The 27,003-nt window shown below is 50.7% G+C and overlaps 1 protein-coding gene across 4 annotated transcripts in view; it reads right to left on the bottom strand.

Annotated features, from left to right (window-relative positions):
* CTIF (cap binding complex dependent translation initiation factor) overlaps positions 1-22,713 on the bottom strand; it is a 141,293-nt gene extending 118,580 nt beyond the window's left edge. For all 4 annotated transcript variants that reach the window (XM_040580438.1, XM_040580439.1, XM_040580440.1 and 1 more), the window contains exon 1: positions 22,609-22,713. The gene's annotated coding sequence lies outside the window, so the exon portion shown is untranslated. The remainder of the gene's footprint in view (positions 1-22,608) is intronic.
* Between the last annotated feature and the right edge of the window lie 4,290 nt (positions 22,714-27,003).

Raw genomic sequence — 27,003 nt, 5'->3', positions numbered from 1 at the left:
CAGCACAACAAGACAAAGCTTCTCCAAAACCTGGACTGCAGCAGCCTGGCAGCGCCGAGGCAGCACCACAGGGCAGCCTTACACAGCTCTTCCCCCAGGGTGGGAGCCACCGGTGCCCCAGCCATCCCAAGGGAGCAGGGACTCCAGCCCCAAACAAACATTCCTTGAAGTGAGGAGTGGGGGCTTTTGGTCCAAAACATGCTGATGTGGCAACCTTTCCAGCAAAACTGCTGCCCATGAAGAGATCTTCTTAAAACAAACGTTGCTCCAATTCAGCAAGACAATCCAACATCTTAACCTACTGTTAAGCCAACAACTGCACACCTTCTCACTCCTACCCGAAGTCCAAGCCGGTCAGGCATCAGACAAGAAAACAAAATAAAGAGTTTGCTTTTGCCATTTTTTTGCTTCCATTGGACGGATGCTGAAAGCCTAAAATGCTTTCTCACACACGACAAGCTTCTTTGGAGGCCACAGCCTTCAAAGACAAGAGAACCAGGAGCACCACACTACCACTCGCACCCAAACAGTGAGAGCTGGAAGGGGATTTACGTGACAATTACCCTGCCAGGAGGTAACACTCAGTGCTGACTCCTAGGTAAGATGACTGGAGAAGAGCTCTGAAATACAGAGTTCAGGCAGAACTGCTTTACGTCGTACTTAGCATCAGGGTTCTCCAGGTTTAGGCACCTGTATCAAAATTCGATTACCAAAAGGTTCAATGACCACCAAATCTCAATAAATGGCAAGTGCCCAGCGCATCTTTCCAACCACCAGCCTCAGCTTTTAGATACGGGTTTAAGTGACTCACTTAAGGTATCCCAGTTGAAAAACCCATGTCTATTCCTTACTTATGCTCCAGCTAAATACTGAAAATTTATCCCGTGCCAATCCTCTGTTCCTCTGCAATTCCAATACAGGCAGAAGGAACGCAGAGTGGCCTCTCTCCGTAGAGGATTTATTCCCCAGAATGCCATCGCAGGCCAGCCGCTGGAGAGGGAGGCTGTGACGGGCTCCAGAGCCACCCTGACAGGTCACTGAAAGCCTTCTTCTTGCCATATGGGATTTATCATCCCAGGTTTTTCTAGGAACAAGAGATGCTTCCTATAAAAGCCTGTCACAGTGCAAATCGTTCACGTACCAACGCAGCCACCTCCTTTTACTCTTCTATGGTAGGACATCCAGTGTCCCTCTCACTTTCATTCTCCCTGGGGAGTTTATAATAAAAAAATTTTAAATCCTGCTGTGATCCAGCAGGTCCTTTCTCCTCTGAGGCATGTGGGACATGAACCAAGCAGCACCCCAGCAGCCCATAGGTTTATTTATCTGTGCCTGCATGGGATGAGGGTAAAATCAAACTGAAGAGAACCCCAGCAAGACCCAGGGAAAGGCTCCAGCACCAGCCAGCAGACACCCCGTGAGCAACCAACAGTTTTCACATCCCTTGTCCACCCTCCAAAACCCACCCCATCGCTCTCCGCTCCCTACAGCGAGGACCTGCTGGACATCACCTCTCAGCCAGATAACAGCCTCTTCTGCTCGGTGCTTCGCTGGGGCAGGGTAGAGAGATCAGCACGTGGTCAAACCCTCCATCATCACCTCCCCCACACTGTCTTCTCCAAAGCCACTGCTGAAGTAAGGAAGGAGGTTCCTTCAGCCCCAGACCCGGGAGAGATACTTCAACCACACATACCAGGGCAGAGCAGCTGGTGCAGAACAACTCTCCTAGTTCTTATCAGGTCAGGTGAAACCCTCCGTGTGCTTTGACTCTGCAAATAACCGTCCACCAGTTGACACTGGCAGCAGTTCATGCTGACGGACCTTTGACCGTCTGTGCTTGGGGTTTGAACCCCTGCCTATCAGCACGGCCACAGCCGGGGGGGCATCGGGTTTGCTTCCCAGCATCTCCTTTTAATGAGCTCCTTCAGCAGCAATATTTTCTCTCTCCTAATCCAGCCCATTTCCAACAACAAGTAATTAGCAACGTGTCTTTCTAAAGCAGCGAGAGCATCCCGGTGAATGAAACGAGCAGTTTATCTTTATTGCCGGCAGCCAGCTTTTGTATCCAGCAAGCTGCAGGAACAGTTACTATGGAAAATGAAAGCAATCGAGATGAACCAAGACTCCCCGCATCCAGGTATTGCTGCATCTCCACGAGCACAGATGAAGCATCATGTGTCTGGTTTGGATTTGCTGCTCCAAAGCCAGTATCTTTCGGAATGCCAAAACATAAAGTGCAGCAATGTAAATTATTATACCCTGGATCCGACCCTTTTCTAATTAAGATGTAAACACCTCTGAAAACCACACTGAGCGACCGCTGCTGGAGCTAGCCTTAGGCTTTTCAGATACTGATCCATCCACGGCTGGCTAGGCATTTTATATATTTCATCATCCTCCAGTCTCAGGTCTGGTACCCGGCGATGCAGAAAAGCCCAAGTGACAGGACAGGAGCCCAACAGCTGCCACGTTGCAGTGCCATCCATGAGCCTGGCTTGCAACTGAGTGGGCGAATGCTACAGCGCATCAAAACAGAGCCATTAAAATAAACATTGAAATAAAGGGAGCAGGGAAGGGAGGGGAAAAGAGGCAGTGCAAAAGGGCACAGAATCTGGCCCAAACCAGCTGCCTTGACACAGTGATCCAGCAAGAAAGGGAGAGGAATAACCAGAAAGCCAGAAAACCCTTGTTCTCACCCAGAGAATAATTTATTATGTAGCTTGCTTCACTGCAATGAGGAATGTTTTGCAGTTGGGAGGTGGATTTTTTTTTTCCTTTTTACACAAAACCAAAGCCTCATCACCCTTAGGACCAAAGTCTTTCAGCATGTCAAATCTGTGCATGAGGCTGGAGAGGTTTTCCACCAGATGGGCTTCCTTGCCCAAGGGGAGATGTTACCTTTGGCTTGTGATGCATGTTGCCAAGAAAAAGAAAGGAAAACCCAGCATACAAATAAGAAAACTGCTATCTGAACTTCAGGGGGTGAATGGAGGTGAGTTTATGGGCCATCTGACAGACACCAGTCCCACCCTGTGGTGGGATGCTCCACTACACGGGATGCCAGGGCAAGGAGTCTGCTGGAGCATCACTCCAGCTGCAGCCTGACAGCAAGGCGTGCTCTCCGTCCCCTGATTTTGAGACAAATTCAATATATGGAAATACATCAGCATGTCTAGAAATAAAACCCAAAACAGGTAATAAAAAAACCTCCAACCACCAAGGCCTGAATCAAGAACAGCCTTTTATAACCTACCTCTACATTGCTGATACTAGAAACAGTGAACTTGAGTCAGACATAATCCATTTTCACATTCTCTGCTTCTGCTAAAAGCTAATGGAACAAGAGTCCACGTTACATCTTATCCTTGTTATTTTTCACCTTTACAAAGGAAACGTTGCCAAATAAAAATGCTTGAAGAAATAGCCAAAAAGCACAGATCTAACTCGTGCTCTATGATCTCCTCTTTGGACCTGCACTGCTTCTCCTTCAAGAGCACAAGGCATCGCACCGGCAGGGTGGGTAGGACATGCTGGTTGCAGGAATTATACTAGAAGACATGAATGAAGGATGTTCTCCCACCAGAAGAGCTTGTACATGTACACCGTGCACACGCATGTGCCCTGTCATGACGCATGGTGCAGGTAGCAATCCTCAGGCAAGCGATACTTGTATTTTGCCCAGCTCCTCCACAGTCCCAGGGGGTAAGCCCCGATCCCCGGTCCCAGGGGGTAAGCAGCAGCCAGGGTGCAAAACTCCCTGTGCAGGCAGCACCCTGCAGGCAGAGAGCACGGCCCACATCCTAAATAAAAGTATTGTAATAACGAGCTGATCCGTACACTTTATAATCGCACGTTTCGACCGTGGGCTCACACGCCGGCACCGGCTGCCACGTACTGTCTTTTCCAAATAACCAAAGGGAAACCATTATCAGAAAGTAAATCTTTTCTTTCCAGGCACCCAGGCAGTATAATGGGCACTTGGGCTGTGAAAAGCCCAGTAATCCTAAAAGATACATCCAACTCTAAGTTGAGATGTCAACCCGCTGAAGTAATCCATCCCACGGGTGGCTGCTGGTGGGGAGGGATGGGGCGGGAGCGGCATCCCCCGGTCAGCAGCAGGGCAGGCGTGGAGGGTGCTTAATCCCTATTAAACCATGCCCCTAGTTTGCTGGCAAAGAGTATTTTTGCACCCGTATGCTGGCTTTTAGCAGCATTCAGAGGACATACCTCGGCCACCAGCCAAAACGCCAGAGCTGCCACTCCGGACGGGTGGAGGGGATTTTGTGCTAGGAGCCACCAGCTGGTCCTCTCCTCCTGGGAATCATAGAATCATCGAATGGTTTGGAAGCGACCTTTAAAGATCATCTAGTCCAAACCCCTGCAATGAGGTTCCTGCTGCTCTGACCAAGGGGAACAATCTTTCCCAGCCTCAGATTCAGTGATATTTGGGCTTGGATTACATGAGCAAACCAAGCTGTAGATTTCAAGGAGAGACAATTCTCTACGATTCAAGGCTGGCCTTGCTCACAAGGGATCTCCGTGCAGTCTGCCCAACATGAGCTGTTGAAATGGAACTGGAAAGAAAAATAATCCAGAGTAAACCTCTGTCGTTTTGCAGAGGAAAAAGAAAATAAACAGCTTACCATGCCCCTCTCTGAGCTAATTAAACTCATTTGAAAGACTCCATGCACAAGTAAGTATATTCAGAGATCTCCTGAATCTTTAATTACCTTCAGTGCTAAAAAAACCAAAACCCTTAAAACCCCCACTCAACAACACCCACAAACAAACAAGATTTCCAAAACCTGCCTCTGGATCCTGGACCCCCGCTCCTCCACCGCATTCAAATGTTCGAGCTATAAAATAAGCAGCAGATTGGCTTTTACATCATGGCCACCCTGGGAGCATCAGCCATGGACCTTATTGATTTCCCATACAGGCAGTGGTCATGGCACCACCACCCATGAGAGCTCCTAAATATCTAGTGGAAAAGAATTTGGGAAATTGGCAATTCTTTACATGCAGAAGGAAAAGAAGTCCCTTCCTCATAATGCTTCTGGTCTAATAATAATAAAGAAGCAGGGTACCAAACGAAGCTCTGAGGAAGCACAAAGGGACAGGAAAACCTGTGGGGTTGGTGTCCAACACCATGCGAGCAAATCCACTGTGACGCTGAGCTGGCCAGGGAATGGGGACATCAGTGTCAAAAAAGAGTTGAGCTTTCCAGGACCGCTGTCCCTGCTTCTGGCTTCCTCCAGATTTAAGTATATAAGAGCTGCAGCCGCTTGCAAAGACAGGGAAAAAGCCACAAGCAGCATCCCATGTCCTACCTACCTGTTGAACTTTCTGCTTGGGGGAGAATGAAGGAGTACGACACACACCCCAGAAAGGCATCCAACCTTCAAACATCTAAGGAATTTAAGAACAGGTTTTTGACCCGGGATTGTGTTGATCACCAAAGCCTTCCCTTCACCTGGGGCTGGACAGAGTGTCCTCCTTAGCTCCTGGCCACACACACTGGACATGGTCCAGACAGCTGGTTTCCATCCAGCAAAGTGACTGTGTTATGGAAAAGCAATCCAACCAGAGGGACTCTCTGCATTAAACGCGGCTCCCTGAGACTACTGTGGGCAAAGGGCATCACCTAAGACAGCTCCCACTGATTGGAAGGATGCCCTTGCAGACCCTAAATACATTTTTTCAGCCTATGAGGATCTCCTGCACATTCTCCCACATAGTTTCCCATAGCAATCAGGAGAGCAAATGTGACACCTGGGTTTTGCACCAGGCTCCCAGCAGCTACCCTGGGAAGGGACGTGACCCAGTGCGGGTACCACAGCACCCACCAAGGCTCCTGCTGAGCCAGCGGATGCTGCTGCGTGGCAGAGATAGGCTCCAGCTCTCTGTGGACCCACCACGCTGGCTCCAGACCCTCTCCAAGTTTCACTTTGCCTAAGTGGCACAGATCGATGACGCAAGCTTAACCCTCCTCTCAAATCCAGCCCCAGCTTTTAGCTCTGTCCAGTGGCTCATGAGACAGCTTGAACCAATTCATCAGGATAACCCCTCCCTCAAGGAACTAGTCCACAAATACCAAGGCAAAGCACCTCCCCAGACAGGAATTTTCGGAAGTTACTGGCCAGCCACCAGAGCCTTTTTGAGGCTTGAAGTGCATTTTTTCACAATCACTCCCAGACTATCACTCTGCTGGCTGGACGCTCTGCAGCAGCAGCGAAGGCACACATCTCCCCAAAAGCCCCACTCCCCCTTTGGTTATTCCCCTCCCTGAATCACAGCAAGTGAGGGGTTGTGAGAAGCCAGCGATAAAGATGGGAAGAGCAGCCCGCCAAACCCCAGGGGGTAAAGATGCTGCACTTGTACGGCTACACTTCTTGCCCAGGGGACCACTGTGTTTGATTAATAAGAGGTAAATGAAGCAGCTCAACTCAGCTGAGCCTGGAGGACAGGGAGGTTTTCATTAACACAAAGCAAACTGCAAGACAGGTACTTCCAGGACACGACAGCTGACCTATTTTGACATGAACATGAGAACAAGTGAGCTTTGGGAGTGTCTACTTACCTCCACCAGCAGCAACAACAGTCTGGATGACTGGCCCAGACCAAGACAAGATGCTGAGCCTTGGGATCCACCAGCCCTATGTCCTAACATGCCCTGCTGTCAGGGTCCTTAACATCACCCCCTTCTGCCAACCTCAGCTCTCAGGCACCCTGCTGAGCCCCAGCATCACTGCTGGTGTCCTGGGGACAAGAACCTCAAGTTCATCCCAAAATGTCCTTGAGCTGCTCTTTATGAAATGCTCCGTCCATCATGGACCCAAGTGCAACACGTGCTGCACGTGTGATTGGGATGTATTGCTGGCTCCTCCACCGTGCCGCACTTCCCTCTCTTGTAAAATGCAACAAGCCCTGTTTGGACTTACCTTAAATGCTTGGCCTTCCCTTCTAGCTCAGGGAGGAAGAAAGAGGTCTTGGAACTTCAAGGTGCTACTGCATGGAAGGCATCACAGATCTAGAAGGTCTTTGATGAACGTCCGTTTGGCCTTATCAGAATGCTTCTGGGGTACCTGCACTCAGTAAAAACCCAGCAGCTCAGAAAAAGCAGGCCAAGAAGGCACCAAAAGCAGCTTTTTCCCCATAAACACAGCCTGGCCAGGGACAGTGCCAGGAATACTTATTTTGGTAAGTTTGACTCCTGACCCAAAGGAAACACTGTTTCTACAGGGTTGGATGATGACTGGAGGACCTGGGACCACCTGCAGATATCAAAGACCAACAGGATCCACCTTTCAGGCTAGCTGTGTCCACCCCAAGACTCCACCTTTCCACAGTAGAAAACCCATGAGCCACACCTAGGACCAACCCCCAAACAGCAACTGGGGGACTGAATGCATGAGGACAACCCAGAAACACATCCACGAATTAGTTTTACACTACTTTTTTGTTCTTTTGTTGAAGGGTCCTTCACGTTCATCATGAAGGTCCTCCCGTGAAAACCTCCACCATGCAGCAGCCCCACTGAATACAGCTGCAGGGACCAAACGAGTTCAACCCAGGCCACGTCAGCATCTGAGAAAGTCCCCTCCTGCACCTCCCTGCACCGGCCAGCCTCTGCTTACACCGAGCAATTAACAGCCCCGAAGTTAATCATAACGAGAACGGGGGGGAGGACTGCAATTGCAACAAAGGGAAGCAGCATCAGCAGTTTCAGCAGGAACATCATAGCAGGACGCCTGCTGTTCATGTATCTTTGACCTAAGAGGTACAAAAAAAGAACCCAAACTATTCAGCTTTGGGAAAAAAAGAGGTAAGGGAGAATTTGATTAATCAAGAGACTGCATAATGCTATACATCCAGATGGTATCTCACACTAAAGGGCCTTGCAGGTGGAAGCCCACTGTTGCCAGCTCTCAGATGCCTGTACAGTGCAGGTCTCATGAGGGCATCTGAGGGATGTTTATGACCCACCAATTAACTAGCTGAGCTTAACAAGGGACTGGAAAAGGCACTTCTGGAATAAATTACACAATACAAGCGATCAAGAAAATAAACTCTGCGCCTTAGCCCTCAGTTACTGCAAGCACCTGGAGACTTCAGAGGAAGACACAACAAACGCCAACGTCACCACACCACGCCGGGACTTGGGGCAGGCTCTCCCCGCTCCTCAGGGCTCTTCCCTCTTAGAGGGACCTTGGAGAAACCCTGTGCTGGCGGAGGACCCCCAGTCCACAGGAACACCCTGCTGCTGGTGAGCACCCACACACAGCCATGACATCCAGAAGCAGCCTAATGCTTTCCAGCGCCAGGAACCAGAGGTGACACCAGGCACTCCAGCCCCAGGTGTCCCCTCCTCTGGCACGGGATAAGGGTCATGTTTCTGCCACACTTTTACAGAAGCAAAAGGCTGAACCCATCAAGTAATAATTAAAATTTTAAAAATCACTTGTTTGCCAGCAGCCCAACTTTGACTTCGTGAATTTTAAATAGTTTTGGCCAAGTCATTGCAGCCAAAACACTGGGAAGAAAACGCTGGAAAGAGTTCTTTCACTTTTTTTTAGGGTTTGGAATTTTTAAACAAAGGGTTTTTACTTTCATTTCATGGTGATGTACACTAAATTTCCACAGCGCTCTATTATAGTGTAAAAAGACTTAAAAACTGATTTAATTTTGGACTGAATAAAGCCTCTTTGATTTGACATTATTTTGTTTCCTGTTTTAATGAAATAAAAATACCTATTTTCACTGGCCCCAGTTAAAAATCCTCTTATCCCCCACAATTACCCTTACTATTGTAATTTTTCTACAGGCTAATTAGCTGGAAAAACAGAAAATACAGTTAGCACCAACTATTTGCACTATCCAATCTATGCGCTGATGTTGAGGAGTATCCAGAATATCTGAGGATAATTTGGGGTACCTCACCCAAAGGATGCAGCAATGCTCCAGGACAGAAGACGTAAATTGAAGTGTTACTGCAATTCACATATATGCTAGAAAGTCACAGGAACCTCAGGAAACTTCACATCCTTTTTTTTTTTTTTTTTTTTTCCTCCAAAGAAGAGGGGAATATGGAAAATGGGAACCCACATCCCCTCAAAGAGAGGGGGGACTGCTGTAGCCCCAATTCTGGAGGCAAGGTGCGATGCACGGCACAATCCCAGTGCCAGCCCTCTTGGGCTTTATCTTCCCAGCAATCCCTCTGTTTTGACTTGTTCCCAGCAACTCCACAGGCTGCTCTGCCCCAGGAGGAAATATTTACTCTCCAGGGACTATCAGGCATTGCACAAGATAACACCCAGGGCTGCAGAAACCCCAACACACATAAAGCCTCTCTGATGCTCAGATGATGCCCGGCTGCATCCTCTCCCACTCCCTTTCAGGTCAAACTGGATCTTGTACATGACACGGGGATTAAAAACTCCAGGTGCTCAGGATAATGTTGCTGACTTGTTGTTTTTCAAACCACTCTGCCACCAAGCCCCAGCGGTGCTGCTAACCTCTCTTGATCTCGTCAGGTGGTTCAACCGGGAAGCTTAGCGGTAAGCCCTGCTCCTGCAAGGAGGCACCGAGTTACGTCAGGTTATTCTCTGCCCAACGGGGACCGCAGAAGCTTTCCGACGGCACAGGGCTAACTCCCAACTTCAGTTTTCAGAAAGAAAATTAAGTTTTTAAACGGACAGAACTCACCCCAAGATGCAATGTTTTGTTGTTGGGTTGGTTTGTTTTTTTTTTTTTTTTCTCTCTGAGGCTTTATTTTACTTGTGTTGAAGTAGCTGTTAAATCCTGTTAACATGCTGCAAATCCCTGTCTTGCTGAAAAAGAATGTGGCACCTTTAAACGGTAACTGGCCTGTATCTGTACCCAGAAAACCCCCTATGAACAGGAAAGGGAGCAGGCAGGGAAGGAAGAATCAGCAGCAGGGAGTGCAGGGCAATCGAAGTGGTCTGGCAGAAGGTAAAAAAAGAAAGGGATAGGGAACAACAATAAAAAAATGGGATAGGCAACAACCAGAAAAAAGGTACAGGCAACAACCCTGCATCCACAAATGGGGCAGAAAGCATCAATGCACAATTTTCACCCATGAACTACAGCGGCCAGAGGATTTCTGCAGTAAAGAGGATGCATGTGTACAGTCAGGGCAGGGGGAAGAGGTGGTCATGGTGAAGAGCTGAGTTGCAAGCAAACACATGCAGGGGGAACACCTGGAAGGTACGACAGGCTAGGGCCACTAAACCCAGCAGGATGGCCGTCAGAACAGGAAAGGCAGTTAACACGTATTGCACTGTATCTGGCTACAAACCTTATTCTCTGGCTCTACCTACCCTGAGCAAATGCATAATGTTATTAAAAGACAGATGAGAAATCAAACAGCAGTTGGACAAACCAGGGAAGCCTCCTGAGAGCCAAGGAAACGTGCACTATCTAGGGAAGAGTGAGATTATAATAATTAGGTCAGTTGGTGATAAGCCTTCTCAGTGCACACATGCACACACAGGCTGCTGCCGTGATAGAAAGTGGTGATGTCCCTGAGGAGCTGAGAAAGCCAACAGCAATATGTCAGGGGCATGGAAAGGGCTGGTAGCAGAAAGACCTCCAACAGCAAAGCACTGCAGCCGCTCACCTCAAGGTCTTGGGATCACAGCAGCAGCATGGGAAACCACATATTAGAAAATATTAGGAAATTCCTTCACCGCGAGCATGGTTCAGCACCCAACTGGTGACCCAAGGGGGTCTGCAGTCTCCATCCTTGGAAACAGCATCAAGACTCAGCTGGATGAGGCCCTGAGCAGGCAGGTTTGATGCAGAAGCTGGCCCTGCACAGAGGGCTGGACCAGAGGACTCTCAGAGGCTACTTCAATCCAGAGTAATGCCAGGATCTCTCCTAGGGAGATCTTTCCTTAGCCCAGACTTCCAGGACAAAGTCACCAGGTCTTACCTCCAACTTAATCAAAACTAGAAGAAAGTTCTTCCCAGCAGCAAGTGGCCCAGAAGTCCAGGCTGACCTTTAGTAGAGGTAACAGAGTTTGATGTGAAGCTCAAATACTCGACAATCACTCACAGCCAGCAAAGCTCCAGGAGGCAAAGAGGATGGTCCTGTACAGCCTACGCACGCACCTTTCCCTGTAAAAAGGGAGCCAGAGGCTTTCTGTTATCCACCGCTTCCTTCCTGGACGTTTGCCACCAGCTCTGCCCACCCTGGCAGCCTCGGGGCTCAAGGACTTGAAAGAACCCCAGCGACAGCCCCAGAGTGGGAGCTGCACCGAGCTCACGGCCAGCTGTTTGACACTGGACGGAGCACACAGGAAAGGGAGACCAACGAGGAAGATGTGCTCACTGCCCTGACCCCCCTCCTCTCCTTAACCCCCCACCTGTACCTCGCAAAAGCCATCACCGGGCTCCGACTCGGCCACCCCACACTAGGGCCAACCCTCCAAGCCAGAAGACAGAAACAAGTCACCTAGTGCTTGGGCTTTAGGGTCTCCCTCCAGATGGTGACTTGCATCAACACCTCCCCCACCACCACTTTCAAAAAACTTGGTTTTGTCAACAGTGAAGGCAGATACTCCTTCACTGGTGTCTCCAACATTTTTTCTAAGCTGCTTCTCTGCGAACGCCTCACCAATACTCCCGCTTGCCCCTACAACCTTCATCGGCTCCCTGGACAGCTCAAGGCAACACACACACCAATATGAGATGCTCTTGTGAAGCCTCAGGCTTTCAGACCACACAGCTGTCCCTCCAGTAAGCTATGTTGCTACCAGCAAGCTTTTCCCAACTGCCGAGCATTCCACCAGTACATGAATTCCACCAGGACTTAACTACTTCAGAGACTGATCGATCGAAGTTAAACCCAACCTTCACACCAGAAGAGTATCCTACAGACTCAGCGGCCCTGCACGCGTTTCATGTAACCATGAAGTTCCTGCAGCCACTACGGTTCACTGGTCAGCCACCAGTAGCCCCCCCTTAAATACACACAATATTTTTCCACGCTCCTGGGTCATGCACAAAACCTCATGCGCGATCTCACACTCAGCCTGCAAGCTCCTCTCATTAGCTTCCCGACCGGTGCTCCCATTTGGTTGTGTACTCCAACCGGCCTCCAGCACATTAGAAAATAGGGGCTACAGCTTCTCGTGTACTTTGAATACAAGTTCACTGTTTTTTTGTTAAAATAATTGGCTAATCAAACCCACTGCTTCCAAGCTGACATTCCTCCTAATGCTTTAATCAATAAACAGGGATGCTCAGAAGAGAGCTAATATGGCCTGAGTGAGCGCAGGTGCTGCGAGGACAAGGCTACAGCTTTTCACTCGTGTCCCTGGGTGACGTGGAAGAGACCTGAGAAGAGAGAAGCCGAAAGCACACAATGGATGTGTCTACTGTAATGAACCGGATAAACAGAATCAAGAAAGTAAGTGGAAAATGCAATCTGAGGCTGCTCAGCCTATGGAGCGGAGGAGAGGGAGGCTTTATTGGTGGCTGACACTTCCCGTCAAGCTCACTGTAACGCTTGTAGATACGTGGAAAAGGTCAGAAGCATTAAGGGACGGAAGGAAGGACAATCAACAGATCCACCTCTTGACACACAGTCAGACCCGAGAGTCACACCACCAGGTGCTTTACAACGACCACACTGGTTAACGAACGGCCTCTGACAGGTTCATGATTTGATTGGATTTCTTAGAAGAAAAGAAAAAAACATGAACACAAGCAAGCAAAACCCAGGCTGGGTTACTGAGGCATTTCTAGGTGATGACCAACTTCAGACCTCGCAGCACACCCTACACCTCCACGCAAATACTCACCTTGGCTGCTCAACACCCACAACTCTTCAAGTTTTTTCACAACATCAGCCACCACCTTATCACGAAGAAAGGTTAAGTGCTTCCCATAAAACTTGACTTGAACGCCTGTATTGTCTCACAACAGCCAGAATTAGACAAGACAACACGATGCCCCCAGGCACCCACGTTCCACCTGCTGCAGGGGGCTGGCCCAGGGACTCAAGGAAGGAGAGGTATGATCTGACACGGGCATTACAAGAAGCAATAGGCTTAGTTTTCTGGGGGGTCTTGTAAAAATATCCCGATATTCTCAGAGTTTGCATTTACTTAATAGAGACAGCTTAACCCCCAGCATACCCGTTAGCGTACACCCGTATTTGTTGACTACCAGACCGAAGAGATGGCTTCCTTCCAAAGTGCTTCCTTCATCTTTCCAACCACCCTTTTTCCTTGTGTATTTATGGCTGCACCACCAGGAGACAGCCTCCTCCATGCGTTTCCCATGGCAAACAGCACCTTGAGAAGGTAAGCAATGTGAGGGGCAGGTGAAACCTGCCTCCTGCAGGGCTTCCACACCTTCTCCAGAAACATCTGGACGGGTCTGATTCAACAGAGATCCCAATAAAGATCAAATGTAATTTCTGGGTCCTGGGCTGTGTGCTCCTTACCCCAAGATTTTCTGCTGTTCTGGGGCACTTAGCATGATACCTTTGCCACCAGCAAACACACTTGGCTGTTCAACATGAGGACTCCCAAGTAGCCCCTAGGCACTTGGAGGTACCTTAGCAGTGCTTCAGCCGTGCTGCAGAAGCTTGGTCTGGCCCTGCTGAGCAAGCCTAATATTATCAAGCTATTAAAAGCTCTGCTGGCACCGATCCCATGACGTGAGGCCATCCCCCACCATGCCAAAAGGCTTCAGTTTTCAGTCCTTCTCCAGCAGCTGGCACAGCAGGGTCACGACGAAGGTCCGTACCAATAATTACAACGCTTGCTGCCAAATGAGGTGTTAATATACACCAAAAAAAAGCTTGAATACTGTGATCACCAAAGAAGTCCTTGCTCACGGAGTATGAGCTCCAGTAAAGTCACGTCTGGAGTCACCAACGTTCTACCAAAGGCTTGCGAAACTAAAATTCACCTCTCACTGTAATTCAGCCATGTCAAAGTGGGATCAAACGCTGCTGCATGCACCACACAGACCAAGAGTGAGGACAGACCTGTCACCATAAGCTACCGCAGAAACAGTGCCCAATCTCCAGCAACACCTGCTCACAAAAGACTGCTCCCTGCCAGAGCCAACCCAGGAGCTGAGAGACCACCCGGGAGAGTGACCGTCAGCAAAGGACAGTAAAGGCATGGGACTGCCGCCGTGGAGGTAAGATCTGCCCAGCATGGATTCCATCACATACATCCTCAGCGGAGATCCCATCATGTACAAATTACTACTCCTGAGAGTAACAATTTGAGAGAAGATAAAATCTGAGACAAAGATTAACGCCTACTCCAAGTACTCTATAAAACAAAGGAAGAAGCAATGCATGATGGAATTTCCTGAGCAGATCAAAATTTCTTTCAAGGTTTGAGTCCCTGGGTTTGGGAGGGAGAGAAAGGCTTCTGGGGGGCTTGGGAGTCTCTTCTTCTTTTATTTTCCCTTTCTCCCCTTTGAAAAGAAGCAGTGTTTGCAGCCAACTGTGCTGGCTTCCAGGACAGGAGAACAATTAACCCTGAAACTAATGCACTTGGTTTTAATACAGTACCCGGCACGCCAAATGCCCGGTATCACTTAGAGTGGCAGACGATTTAGTGACTTTCTCGCTGAGCAGCATCCTCTGAAAGCCCTGCGGAGAGCAAGCAATGCTTCCTCCCTGGTATTTAGCAGCTGGTTCAGCTCTGCCGTGAAAGGCAAGCTGGCAGCAGTCCTGCACAGAGCGAGCGTCATCATCCATCCATCATCCACACAGACCTCTCCTATCAGTGCCTGGGCACGTACAGCATCCTTCGGCAGCACCGGCAGCACAACCGGAGTCACCTCCTCTCCCTGGTGAGCCCAGGCCATCAATTCTCATCAATTTTTTTACAGCATGACTAGGCTAGCCCCCAAAATTTCACTTGGCTGGACTTGCCTGCCTCCCCGCAGACGTCTGCACTCACGGATGAGGAGCAGAGCAGGAGACCCAGAGCTGCTGCAGGTCTGGCAGCGTGTCCTCCTCGCTGCATTACTATTCTCCCCGGCAAAGGGAAAGCTCCTGCTGACAGCTCATCCTCCCCCACCGAGCCCTTCCCCACCGAAACGTGCGGTGAGGAGGCAGGCAGGCTCCTGCTGAATGAAGCAAGCGTAAATGAAGGTGCTCAAGGAAAACCTCGGGAAAGTCAGCAAGGATGACTGTGCAAACCAGAGCAGGGGAAAGGCTGAATCACTTCCTCCCCCAGAGCCCTAAATAGAGAAGAGCGTAAGGAAAATCATTCTCTGAGCTGACAAAAAAGGAAGAGAATCCCCAGTTAAAAAAAAAAAAAATACACAACATAAATCAACGTGCATACAGTGACAGCAGAAGGGGAAGGGACAGAAAAGGCAGCCCTGTGCTGCAGCTGTAACAGGAAAGGCTGTCAGGAGCAGAGAGGGGCAGAGCAGCACCCCCGACTCCTTTGGGACCTGGGGGTTCACTAATCGCTTTAACAGCAGCTTCAGCTCCAAGGCAACTTCATGGACCACTGATGATGCCAAAAAGCCACTGCACTTGCTGCCTCATCTCCTTCAGACAATGCTGCCAGCCGCAACCTCAGTCTCGATGGGAAACTGCAGCGAGCCTGGGCAGAGCCTGGCCAAGCTTTTGGGGACAGATTTTATCCACCCTGCAGCCTGCAAATACTCTGTGTAAGCTTCTAGGTGGTAGTATGTGAAACGTCACTATCGGGAACAGTATCAGCATAATGCCTGACAACCCATGCCACCAGACAGGCAGCAACGCTAAGCTCAAGGCTGGAAAACCCTTCTTAACCGCAGGATACTGGTACAGGCAGGAGACTCTGGAGAGAAATCAGCCACCAGCTTTTCACTCCAAGCTTGGAGGTCATAAACAAGCACAGAGTCCTGGGACAACAGCGTGGCAGCATAGAATAGGATAGTTTGGGTTGGAAGAGACCTTTAAAGGTCATTAGCATCATCTATCACACCCTACCTGGCAGCATCCCCACAGCCAGCTCTTCCTTCCCCATGTTCAAGAAGATTCCGATTATTTCCTTGAAGAAAATTTAGTGAATTACTGAAGGTACTTCACAAGTTAACCAACCCACTTGCACCCAGAAAGCTAATATTTAAGCTCACAGTTGCTGCAGCCTCTCCTTCCTTGTAGGCAGGGAGAAATCTGGATTTCCCTTTTCCACCCTCTTTCTTACAGCCTGTAAGTTCTCATCTTTGAAACCTGCACTCCACTGTCAAATCTGGCTGAAATTAGTCCCTGGGTTAAAAAAGCTTCTGGAGGAATAGCGAGTGACAGCCTTTCTGAGTGCATAAGCCTCATTTCTGTTAATTGGAAAAAAGAAAAAGGCAAGTACAGAAACAGAGAGGAGAAGCTTCAAAGTGCCTGCTTGCAGTCAATAAATAAACCTTTAACCTCATGTAATAAAAATATATTTTTAAACAAACAAACAAACAAACAAACCCAAAAACCCAAAAGCTGTGCAAATATCCCTTCTTGCAGCTGATTCTGAGAAAGACGACGTGTGCTCTGCAGATGCTCCAAAAACCAGGAGGGAGGGAAAGGGACCAGCACCCTGGGGTGAATCTCTGCATTAGGAGCATCCAGGCAGGGAAGGATGCTGTGGCTCTGCCGACAGCCAGCCGCTCCATAGGGCTACCATGTCCTGGGTGCTGCTCTGAGCACACGCAAAGGCAGGAAAAAACGCTCCTCTGCCTGCACCCGCCCAGCAGGGGGATGGACAGAGCAGGGATGCAGGAAGGGATGGAAAACTCGCTGTTTACCCGAAGAGCTTTCCAGAAGCATGTGTTTCATTGCAGAGCTGCCATCAGGATGCGAGAAACTGATGGTCTCAAAAGAAGGGGAAAAAGCTGCCGGAGAAAGCCATCCATCACCTCGCCACAGCTGGTCACCTGCAGCTCTTCAGCCTCCTCATCCACACCTGTGGCTTCCTTTTCCTTTAGAGGCATCTCTAGGAATCACGGTGAGACCCCACAGACCCTGAAAACTCCACCTAACTCATCTACTGGCTCGCATGATGAAATATGCACATGGCAAGTAAAATAATCATTTCCAAAAGCACCCCAAGCCTCCACATCCTGCTGTAAAGCATCCAGCTGCAAAAATTACTGCTGCAAGTTTTAGAATCACCAGCCTGACTTCCCGAGCCAGAGAAAAATGTAATCAAAGGCAACTCCAAGCTAACTGTCCAGCTGGGAAGAGACATTTCTTGGACCACTGATACACCCTGATTTAAGGGAACACAGCTCCCATGGGTGCAGGCATCCACCCCTGTCTCTTCTCACCATACAAAGCAAACACCACCTTAAACATAAAAAATTTCTCTGTTATTCAACTCCAGCTGACAACCACAGCACAACCACAACCCCTCCTGCTTTCTTCTCCTCTCTTGCCCAGGTACCCAAGATGGTATTTTTGATGGCATGTTATTAAAATCCCCTCTGGCTTCATTGCGGCTGGACACAGCGCCCAAGAGCCCTCCAGCCCAGGGGGTGTATTTCTGGCCACATAACGCAGGGGGATGCCAGCACCCAAAAGCAAAACAGCATTTGCAGACCACTGCTTGGGGCTGGCTCGGTTGGACCTAGACTACATCACAGTCCACCAGCAACCAGAGTGCACGCTTCTCTGCAGGACAAAAAAAGCTTTTAAAATTCACCCCACGATTATTCCTGCAAGATCTCCCATTAGCAAACACTAAGATGCCTTTTCGCAGGCATAAAACACCCTTCAAAGCCACCTGCAGAAGGTGGTGGCCCCAAAACGGTGTCTCCATGGACCAAGGAGCAGGAGCAGCTCGCAGCGCACCCCAGCTCCGGTCTCGCCCATGTCTGTGCCACCCACGACCAGCTCCACGTTGGCAAAGCTCTGGCCTCACAGAGGAGCTGCTCAATGCTCACGACAGGCAAGACCCCTGGAACACCTGCAGCGCATTCCAGCTGAAAAGCATCCTGCTTGCAGAGGCAGACTTACGAAATTTAATCAAGTAATGCAGAACACCTGGGCTCATACCTACTTACTTGCAGAAGACCATCTCAGCACCAGCCTAGGGATGGGCTGGGCGCCACCCCTGCCGCATGGCATGGCACAGCCAATTGGTGACACCCAGACACCGCCGTGCCGCAGCCTCCCATGCCACCCTTCCCACACCAACCCAGCCACTCGCCTCCCGTGCCACTGTGCCGGCTACCACCCAACGCAACCGGTGGCAGAGGGATGGCAATAGCTTGCTTGTGAGCATCAGCTTCTCCCAAGCATCTCCCAAGGTCCCAGTGAACACAAGCCAAGCAACACAGCTCCTCCAGGATTTCATGAGTTCAAAAGCATTTTTCAGAATTAATTATGAACCCCGTTCATGGTTCCCCATCGCAGCCAGGTGGGGAAGCTGGTGGGGAAGCTGTGTGTTTCCCTGTAGCTCCCGCTTTGGCACAGGGCAGGCTCCAGTGGTGGTGAAGCCTTCCCAGGGCAGCACAGGCTGTACAAACCGGTCCCAACGAGCCAGGCCAGCTCCAGAAGGAGGGGGAAGGTTGGCTGGTTTGGTTTTTGGTTGTTGATTGTTGGGGGTTTTTTACATTAAGGCCAATTAAAATTGCTGGTAGAGAAACGAGAAGCCTGTGGGTGCCCATGTGCATCCTCAGGTCACGCAGGCATGATGTGACACCAAGGGATGGGGCACACCACAGTGCTGCTCACCTCCTCTCCCCATTCCAGGGACATAACTGCCACAAACATGTCATCCCACCCATAACCCTTTCTGTCCTGCCACCTGAGACACGCAGATGAATTCCACCACCACCCAGCGGCACGGTGGACGCAACTGTGCCCGGGAAGAAGGCAAAGCTGAGCTAGTGCTGGTGGCCACAGAGGAGACGCCCTCGATTAATTGCTGCACGTTATGAAATACTCTTGCGGCAAGCTCCCGGCCGACAGGCAAGGCAGGATTTGGTCCTGCAGAGATAGCAGAGGCAGAAGTTTAGTTGTGTCACCATGGCTTCTCCTACCACCTAAGAAACCAGGTTTTTCTTCTCCTCTACCACAGCTGCTACGTGCCTGGGGGACAGGCCAAGGGTTGTCTCTAGGAGAGGAGACAGGAGCGATGGCTCTTCTGAAGTAAACATGAGACTACCAGTCAACCTGCGGTCCCTAAAGCCTCAGATGACCATGGACTGCCTCAAAGAAGCAGTCTCCAAAAGCTAACCTGAACAGCAAAGATCTCAAAAAGCCATTGTAGAGGCACCATTCCCATTCCCGGCTGCCGTTGGCATACTCTACATTGCAGAAGACCAACAATAACGACGCAGAGTCCAGCAAGCTGAGACCATGGCACAGCCCGAGGCAGACACGGAAGAAGCAAATTCTCTCTTTTTATCAGGAAAGCTGATGGTTAAACGCACAAAAGTTTTGAGAACATCCGATGTGATCCCCATCTCAGTCTGAACTGAGCAGGAAACATATTAGGATCACCAGCACGGCACCTATATTGTAAATGACTCTCTCTATATATATATGCACACACATATATATCAATAAAAAATAAAATAGCCGGTCTCTCAAACAAACAGAAAATTATCGGTTAGCTAAACAAGCCCTTTATTTCAGATGACTCAGTAATGCACTAATTATACTCAGGTAGCAGAACTGCACCTTCTCTGAGGAGTTTCACAAAAACATCCCCAAGCATTTATGGAGATTACCCATCCGGAAGCCTCGATGCATACTGATTTTCAGGACAGAAACGGTTGTCCTTTCCCCAGCCTGATGAAGACCAGGAGCTCCCCCAAACAGAGCAGCAGACTGTTAACTCTGAAACTTGACAATGGCATGTGTCTGCCAAACTGAAGAACAATGAAATCATTAGCAGTATTTAATTGTTCCCCAAACAGCTACTGCAATAGCTCATCTGCTGCCCCCAGCTTCCACAGAAACCACAGGGTCTTGCTATACTTTTAGGTATAGCTCTTCACAAATACACAGGACCCCAAAGATTCACTTGAGCAGCAAGATCATGAAATTAGGTGAAGTCCAGGAGGGTTTTCTCGCCACTCTGCAGGGACCTGCAAGCAAAAACTCAGCCAGCGATAACTACCACAATTTCACACCGCTCCTGCTGGGAAAAGACCAGGCAGCAGCAAGGACGGCTGCAAGGAGAAACAGGAGGGAGAGGCCCAGAATGAGGAGGAAGGGGAGAGTCAGCACAGCAAAACTTTTCCTCACCAGGAGAACACAGTGGAATGAACTCAGTGGAGCACTTCACCCCAAAGCAAGGATGCTCAGCAGTTATTTTTCTCATCCAAGCCCGAGTGGTGAAGCAGGGACATCTGGAGATGAAGCTCAGCACCTTGTCATTTTCCCTTCCACAGTCTGGATCAAGGGCTAACAACTACCAAGCATGTTTTCATGCTCTGCACGTTGGGTTTTTTTCACAACTCTCAGGAACCCTCTGTAGACCATTCCCATCCCATTTTCCCATTTGTGCTGCAGGAATGAAGGTGTGAAAGCCAGCCAAGGCCCTCAGGTGGCTCGCTCCTCTCCTAAATCCCACTGCAGAGGCAGAGCTGGTGTTCAGTGCATCTCCACAAATGGTTTCTCCGGTCTCCCATCAGCCAGGGAGCTCCTGGGTGCTGGGCTTTACCCTCCAGCTCACCTGAGACAAGTCGTTTCCCCACATCACCTTCACCCGCAGCATCCCACTGCTGCTCCTCTGCTTTCCTTTAAAAGCAACCTGAGATCTTATAAATGATAAAAAACCATGTTTCCCAAGAGCTGGACAAGTCCCACAGCACTTTAACCACAACACCTTAATTTGCAGAGCCCTCCAGCGCAGCCCCCACTTCGCAAGGAGGGCTCGAGCAGAGCTCAGAGGGAAAGAGCTTTACACACCAGCGCAGCCTGAGCTCCCCAAAACAGACACTGCCCGTCTCTCTGCCAAAGATAACATGCTTAACACGGGGAAACCACAGCCTACAAATTTTACACAAGGCTTGAGGGAATAAAATCCGGTGCAAGGTTTTCTCTTGGACCTCAGCATCAGCATGGACAGAGCAAAGCCTTTATGGTCCTTACAGGAAAAAATAATGTGGATCAAGACAATGAAACAGGTTTTTTCCACTTACTGGAGATAAAGTGTGAATATTTGCTTGTCAGGGTCACGTAAACCATAAGCTGAGCAGGACGCTTCCCTCTCTGTCCTGTGTGGCTTCCCCCTGACAGCACCTGGATGCTCAGAGAATGGTCCACCACTGAAAAGCCTTCCTAGATTTTGCAGAGGAGGGTCCATTAAATCACTTGGTCTTATTTTGGTATCTTTGAGTTGAGAGAAACAACCTGGAAACTCAGCGTATCTTCTGCTTCCCCCCCCCCCAACTCTTTCATTTTTGTTAATGAGGCTATGACTCCAAGCTTCATCCTGCACCTGCCAGTGGTGGAGGAAGAGGAGCACGGATTACTGGAGCGGGAGTGAAGTGGCAGCGAGACACATGGAAAAGATTTCAGAGCCACCGGGTCTCCAGAGGGGCCTGGGGCACTCCAGCCCTCCTCCCCACGCTGGGCAACAGCACCTGCCCAGTTCCAATGGAATGGGATTGCCGCCTCATCCAGTGTGGGGTCTTACTGGTGGGGGTCTCGCCCCTTCCAGAGGAGCCCAACAGAGGGAACAGCCCCGGGAGACGAGTCTCAGTCTCACTTTATGGAAAAACAACTCCACGGTCTGAGTTTTGAGGCACTGGGGACGCACAGCAACCGTGGCTCCAGCCGCCCGCCACTGCTGGGGGCAGCCACGGCAAAAACCGCCCCGGGACTGCCGGCTGCTCCCCTGCCACTGACATCTGTTGTCCCCCGCCGTCACCCCCCGTCCCCGAGCCCACGTGCGGCCGCAGTGACTCTGCAGGAAAAGGACGGCCGTGGCCTCGCACGGGGACCGAGCCCTCCCGGACCCGCCGCCGCGCTCCGGCACCGAGCGAGGGGTGGGCGATGCCCCCACCTCCGGGGCGCACCGCGGGGACACCCCATGCGGGGGGCGGGTGTCCCCCGCCGCCGCGATGCTCGGGGGTGACGCCGGGTGGTACCTTCGTGCCTGCCGCCGCCGCCGCGGGGGTAAGGGTGCGCGGCTCGCATCGCGATAGGGACCGGCGACAGGGACCGGCCGGGGGCTCGCAGCCGATGGGTGTGTCCCCCTCGGCCCGGAGGGGCCCAGCGGGGAGCGGGGGCAGCGGGGGGACCTGCCCCCCCAGGGCCCCGAGCCCGCCGGGAAGGTTCCAGAGCCCGGCCCCGCGGCCTGAGGAGCGGGGCACGGCGCGGGCGGGGCGGCCAGCCGCGGGGAAGGGGCGACAAACGGAGACAAATAAACCCGCGGAGCCAGGGGGACGAGGCCGCTCACCCAGCGCCGTGCCCGGCCGCGGCCCCGAGGCCGAGCCCCCGGCCCTGGTCTGAGCCGCCGGACGGCGCCCGAGCCCCGCGGCCCGCCCGCACCCCCGGGCCGGGGGGACACGGCGACATTTGCTGTTATCGCCGAGCAGACAAAAGGCGGGACGTGCCCCCCCCCCCCCCCCCCGGCTGCTGTGTCACGGCCCCCGGCCCGGCCTTACCGTGCGGCGGTGTCAGGCGCCCGGCGGGAGGCTCATGGGCGCCGCGCGGGGTGCGGGCCGAGGCGGGGGACGAGGGCACCGCCCGCCCGCCAGGCGACACCCGGCTCCGGCGGAGGGACGGGCCGCCGCGGCCACGGAGTGACGCGCCCGCCCGGCGCTGCCGCCGGCCCTGCCGGGAGATGTAGTTCGTGCGCTGCGCCGCGCTGCGCTCCGCCCCGCCGGGCCGGGCCCTGCTGCGGCCGGGGCCCCGCGCACCCCGCCCGGAGCCGCCCCCCGCGCCCCCCGGCAGCGCCCCGGGCCCGGGGGGGACACGGGCGGGGTGACACGGGCGGGGGGGACACGGGCCGGGGCACCCGCGGCAGGGAAACGCTGCACCGGTGCACGGGGAAAACCCGCGTGTGTGTGCAAACCCATGGACAGAAAGCCACAGATGCATCTATAAAACCCGTATTTATAATAAATCATCGACACACATAGCGATATGTATTAAAAATACATACAAATCCGTCTATATACATATAAATATGCATTAAAATACATACAAATCCATCTAAATACATACAAATATGCATTAAAATACATATACATCCATCTATAATAACACAAATTTATATAAAGTATATAAAAATCCATATATAAAACATCTATCTATATATAAAAAGCCATATACATAAATCCACATATGCATACAAATATATAAATCTGTGTATATATAAATCTAAATATATATAAAAAACATACTTATAAACCCCTATGTATGTAAATCCATATATGAAACCCCATATGTAAAAGTATATTAAAAATATATAAATCCATATATATGAAACCGTGAATGTATAAAAACACTGATCTATATATTTAAAAATCCATATGTATACATATATAAAATTACCAATATATATCTTACATAAAATATATCATACGATATACATAATATACCATATTAAAATATATAAATATACATTATATATAAATATACATTATATATAAAAATACATCCTGTACAAAGGTACATCACATATATAAATATATAAATATAAAACCATAAATATAAAAAAACATGAACATAGAAAAATAAAACTATGTGTATATAAAAATATATATATATAAAATAGACGTTTCCACATAAGCCAGGCGTGGCCTCATGAATACACAGAGCTCTGAGCCGAGCAGCACGGCCCCCCCCAAAGGCCACCACCCTTTGGGACCCCCGGCCGGGCACTCGTGGCCCCCCCCGACACACTGGAAGCCCCACGGGAACGTCCCTACAAGCGCTTTGACCCCCCGCCCCCCGGTTACACCGGGGGGTGACACCGGGGGGTGACACCGGGGGGTGACCCCATCGCTGCGGGCGCAGCCCCCACACGCAGCCGCGGCGGAGCTCGGGGAAACCGCCCGCTTGGCCGGCGCCATCGGGCCCGGGGATCCCCCCCCCCCGCTTCGCTTTATTTTTGCCCGCATCGTTTGCTGGGCAGGTTGCCATGACAACCTCATATTCACCGGAGGGTGGCTACAGCTGGCAGAGCACATTGTTAATTTAGATCCAGATTATTTTTATTATTTTTATTATTATTATTATTATTATGGCGTATTTTAAGCAAGGAGGAACGGCGTGGGTTGGTTTTTTTTTCATATTTTTCTCTATGATCATCCCAGGGTTTAATTATTAACCCGAGCGCCGATAGCATCGCTCCGGGGATGCTGAGCCGCCACACAGAGCCTGCCGGGGCAGGCAACATCAGCTCCCCAGGACCAGCATTCCCCAGGGATGCTCCTGCTGGATGGGAGGTGTGCTGGGGAAAAAAACAACCCACGGATCCACTCTTGCATCGATGATTATTTTTTTGAAATGCCAGGGCATGGGGATTATTAACACCAACCACGTAACAACTCACCTTAACTAGTTATTTGTAGCAAATCGCCCTGGGATGAGTCCTGCTCTGGGGTGGGGACATCAGGTCTGCGTGCTGGGACCACTCCGTGCATCCTGCTCCTGCCCCAGCCTGCTCAGGGCATCCTTGTCCTGGTGACACCCCAAAACGACACCGGCCCTGCTGGAAGCAGGAGGGTGGCAGAGCTGGGGGCTGGTTCAGGAGCCCAGATGGGCGCTGGATCAGGGCACACAACTTACAGCGTGTTGTTGAAATCCAGAGATGAAAATAAAAAAATAAATTTAAAAAATTTGAAATAAATTTTTACAAATACAGAGATATTTTATTTTTTGGAGGGTGGGGAATGACCCATCCTGCAGCGCACGGTGTCTGCAGGAGCGTAGGAGGGAGCTGGATTCATTCCTCTAGTAGGTGTGGGGGGAATTTTGGACAGGGATGACAGCAGGGTGACTAACGGTGAGCCCAGGGAACGTGGCACGTGGGATGGGCACTGGGCAGCATCACCCTGGGATGCAGGAAAAGGTGCCACCTGACCCCAGCACTCCCACCCTCACCTGGGTTTGGACCTCCATTGCCACACCGCTCTAGCGTTCGTTATTAATGCCTCCCAGCAGGAAAACCGTGCAGCTTTATGGCAGCCAGGGATTTTTCTCCAGGAGCTGGCGTGGCTCTGGGTCCAAAGAGCAAAGCAGAGCTGCTGGTCCCATCCCCACGTTGGGTGCCATCCTGCTCCCCTCCGGTGCCTGAGCCCTGCCGATGTGCATGCTGAGTGGCTCAGCCTCCTCCTTTTATCCTTGCTTCCAGCTGAATCCCATTGTAGCTTAGAAAGGAGAGAAACTGGGAAAGGAGAGGGTTTCTGCTGAAAGGAAAAAAAAATAAGAAAAAGAGGGGAGTTGTGAAAAGCTGAGGATGGGATGGAGGAGGGAATGGAAACATCCTTCCTTCGAGGAAGAGATGCTGTGACTGCTGCTCTGGGTACCATACGCCAGGTAATAACACAAGATGACTCAGTGCTTGGGAAATTAAATTGGCTCTTTATTAAAAACATGTATTTAGGGAGGCAGTGAGGCGTCAGGGGAGTTCCTCCGTCACCTTAGCAGAGGGAATTGAGGCAGGCTGTCTGGATCCTGCTGCCGCCAAGCACGGAGTCCACAAGATGCTGGGATCCGTGTGGGCAAGCCTGTATCCTGCCTCAGCATCCTCCCAGGGCTGCTCCCAGAAAAACACTGAGCGTCTCTGGGAAGATGGTAAGAGCCTTCCCTAAGCTCTCTCTGAATGCAGTGGGAACTCGTAGATCTCTGCCAGTGGGAAATGCTCCAGCCTCAAGGTTTTTGTCCCAGGAAAATAGCAAGAGACGGAAAGAGCAGCTGAGGACACGAAGATATTGCAGAGCACAAACTGCAACACAAAAGATGCTGTGCCAAACTCTGCCCTCACCCTGGCAAAACCCTCTAAAATGGCTTAGCAGTGATGGGAACCTGCTGTTTCGGAGGAGAAATATAGAATATTTACGAAGCACCTTGCTCATAGCTGTGGTGTGCTGGTAGCTCAGTGCTCCCTTGCTAGCTTGGAGCAAATCTTGGCTTCGCAGAGCGTAGCTGAAGGCAAAAATCAACACGCTGCGTTCTGCTCAAATTATACATCCCCTGTGTGGAAAGCTCAGTTATACATACAGATAGGTACTGAAAAAGAATCAACTAAAGAAGATAATTCCTTTCTTCTTCCTTAAGTACTTCTGACACAGGTGGGATGATGGGGATGTCTCCCAGGCTGGAGACACGGTGATAACCCTCAGCAGGTTCCTAAGAAGTGGCCTGCGAAATGCCACAGTGGCCATCAAGTGTTTATGTGCTCCATCAGATACTCCTGCCGGAAAAGAATCCCTTAAAATAGTTGGGTCAACAATCTTCCTGCCACAGTCAGAGAGATCATTATTCTGGCCGGGCTGTCGTGGAGTTGAAAGCAAATAGCCCTCCTTTAAAAACCCAAAGAATGGATCGACTGTAAAAGCAAGGGCTGGAGACAGACAAGGTCTTTATTCCCATCCCGCCAGAGCCCGAGCAAGCAGCTCTGTGCTCCTTCCCGAGCACCCAGCCGGCTGTCCGTGGGGGGGCTCCAGCAGTTCCTCCTCTACCCGAAGCTTATGGGGTGGGATAGCCTGGCGGCAAAGGTGGAGAGAAACTGGGGTGATGGGACATGCATGTGGCCAGCCAGGACGTTCGTGGCAAAAGAGACAGCACAAAGCTGTCAAGACTCTCTTCTCTTTATATACATATATATATATATATACATATACATATATATAAATCAAATTGCAGAGCAGGGTACCTGCGGGTGAAGCTATGGCAAGGGGAGAAGCTGGATGTGAAACGCCAGACCTGGGGACAGGCTCCTTCCCCCACTTCTCAGTTATTTTTAGAAGGGTGTTTGTATCCAGCACAGCGACCGGTGCCAGGGCTGTTTGCAAGTCAAGGCTCAGTTCCCTGGCACTTGGCGGAGTCTC

This window comes from Falco naumanni, chromosome Z, assembly GCF_017639655.2.
Source record: "Falco naumanni isolate bFalNau1 chromosome Z, bFalNau1.pat, whole genome shotgun sequence".
In the NCBI taxonomy this organism is placed as follows: domain Eukaryota; kingdom Metazoa; phylum Chordata; class Aves; order Falconiformes; family Falconidae; genus Falco; species Falco naumanni.
The sequence above is the reverse complement of the archived record's forward strand: the minus strand, read 5'-3'. Positions and strand labels throughout refer to the sequence as shown.